The sequence below is a fragment of the Emydura macquarii genome, unplaced genomic scaffold (genome assembly GCF_026122565.2).
Source record: "Emydura macquarii macquarii isolate MOO-44397 ecotype Brisbane River unplaced genomic scaffold, CSIRO-AGI_Emac_v2 contig_3122, whole genome shotgun sequence".
In the NCBI taxonomy this organism is placed as follows: domain Eukaryota; kingdom Metazoa; phylum Chordata; order Testudines; family Chelidae; genus Emydura; species Emydura macquarii.
This window is the reverse complement of record NW_027133259.1, coordinates 4,026,113-4,028,399: the sequence shown is the minus strand read 5'-3', so window position 1 is coordinate 4,028,399 and position 2,287 is coordinate 4,026,113. Positions and strand designations below refer to the sequence as shown.

Genomic DNA, 2,287 nt, shown 5'->3' with positions numbered 1-2,287 from the left:
TGACAGCAGAACATGTTTAGAAAATAAAGAGTAGTTTAATCTTTTACATTAGTTTTTCATGATCCTAAAAAATGTCACCCCAAAAGCATGGAGGCTTTTTTGTTGTGGAGATATGGTTCTCTGGTGAAACTCAGTTTCAACTCTCTGATTAGATGATGGAGGCTGAAGTAAAAATCTGACCTACAGTTCAATGAGGTATTAAAAAAAGTTTGTGCTGTTAAGAGCGTAGTGTGAAATACAGAGCTAAGGGGCCTGATTATGGTCACACCAACACCAGTTTTACACTGATGAAATTCCATTATCTTTAACAGATTCACTCTGGACTTGCATCAACATAAGAAGAAGAAAAAAAAAGATCAGGCCTGAAGTATTTCAGGTATGGCAGAGTAATTATTTGTTGCTCTTTCCTTGTGTGAATACGCAGTGCCACCTACAGCAGTTCTGGGCCCCAGGTCAGAACAATCGTATCCTGCCTCTTCTGCCTAAGGCCCCACCCACAGTCCACTCCTGCTCCACCCCAGATCCCGGCCCCTGCTCCGTCCAGGCCTCACTCCTCCACTCAGCCTGCTTGCCTCTGGGTCCCTCCCCCACACTCGGTCCCCCTCCTTTCTTCCACATTCTTTCTTCCCCCAAACAGCGAGTGACAACTGGGGGGGAACGAATGGGGAGGGAAGGACAGGACTAGCAGATGTGGGGGAGGAGATAAGGGACGCAAGCAACAGGGGGAGGTCAAGGAGGGAGGAAGGAGCAATGTGGCTAGCAGCGGGGGCGGGCCGGGCCACAGGCAGAAGAGGCCTGGGCCCTTTTAAATTGCAGGGCCTCTGGGCAATTGCCCGCTTTGCCTCCCCCGTCAGCAGTCCTGTGTATAGCAAGAATGAACTACAAATGCTTAGCTGATGATAACTCCATGTCATATTGTCTCTCTTCCACTGCATAGATGCATACTTGGAGTTGCTCAAATGAATACAGGATTTTATCTGGAAAGTGGCATTTATTACATTTTAGACTTTGATCACCCAGACTGCAAGGGGAGCATGTCGATAGGTTTGGAAATAGGCCACGCCTTCTGGGGGAGCTGAGGAAGCAATTCTACTCGTTAGATTAAGTTGTCTTCTGACTCAGTGAACTACTGTTTTCTGATTAGCCTCTTCTTGATTCTTTGTCAGCTATCTTTCACTCAGTCTGGAGAGCCACGAGGGCTGCGTGCACAGAGTCAGTGACAAGCTATGGCACCTGCAATGAGATTGCAGTGACATCGGGATTCTGACTGAGCGTGGCATGTCCACGTGAAGCCTCAAAATTCCTCCCTAGCCCCAGAGTGCTGGAGACCAGACACTGGAACATGTTTGTTTATGAGGCACTTCCACTTTTAATTGTTAGAGAATTCATCAGCTCATTAGAGATCATGACAAGTGTTTAACAGGCTTTGGAAAGGATAAGAGGGGGAGGTGACCGTACAGCAGGCCGCAAAGCCTGCAGTTAGCTCTGATTACTAGTGGGGGAGATTTTCAAAGGCACAGTTGACAAGTAGGGGTTAGATCCCACAAGGGAAATAGATTCAGCATTGCAGTGACTAACTCTTAGATGTTCTGCCACCTAGTGGAATCCACAGTCCCAAGTGAGGTGCCCAGGCTCCCTGTACACTGCGTAGGGAGAGTTAAGTATCTATGAATAGGCCAGAGAAAACAACTGGATAGCCCTATGGTTAGGGCACTCAGATGGGAGACCTGGATTCAAATCCCTACTCTACATCAGAGAAAAGGAGAATTTGAATCTGTACACTAAGCAGATGTTTTCAGAGAACTATCCACAGTGACTCCTAGATCTTTCTTAAGTGGTAGTAACTAATTTAGGCCCCATCATTTTGTATGTATAGGAAGAACTATGGTTTCTAATGTGCATCATATTGCATTTATCAATTCTGAGTTTCATCTGCTATTTGTTGTCCTATCACACAGAACAAGAAAACAAAGACACCCCAGCCCCATAATTCTTTCTTTCAAACTAGCAAAATAAGGGTTTTCTACAAAAATAGAAAACCCTCTTGAACAAATACTAAAAGAGCTGTAATTGCACAACCAACATTCCCTATAGTGACTGCCCAAACATGGATGATATCAACTAAGCTCGGGGTGACTTAACTCATAGTGCTCCCTCTCGCCTTCACTCTCTCACCAACAGAGAATCAAACTGATGGAGAACACTGGAAATGAAATAATGGTATGATTCATTCTTAACAAGAATTTCTCCAGAAATAAATGTCAAAATACATATTTAGTGGTCCCCT

The 2,287-nt window shown here is 45.1% G+C and overlaps 1 non-coding gene across 1 annotated transcript; it reads right to left on the bottom strand.

Annotated features, from left to right (window-relative positions):
* Positions 1-2,014: 2,014 nt before the first annotated feature.
* Positions 2,015-2,075, bottom strand: LOC137141972 (U7 small nuclear RNA). Its single transcript, XR_010916804.1, has one exon. It is a non-coding gene; the product is annotated as a U7 small nuclear RNA (small nuclear RNA).
* Positions 2,076-2,287: the final 212 nt, after the last annotated feature.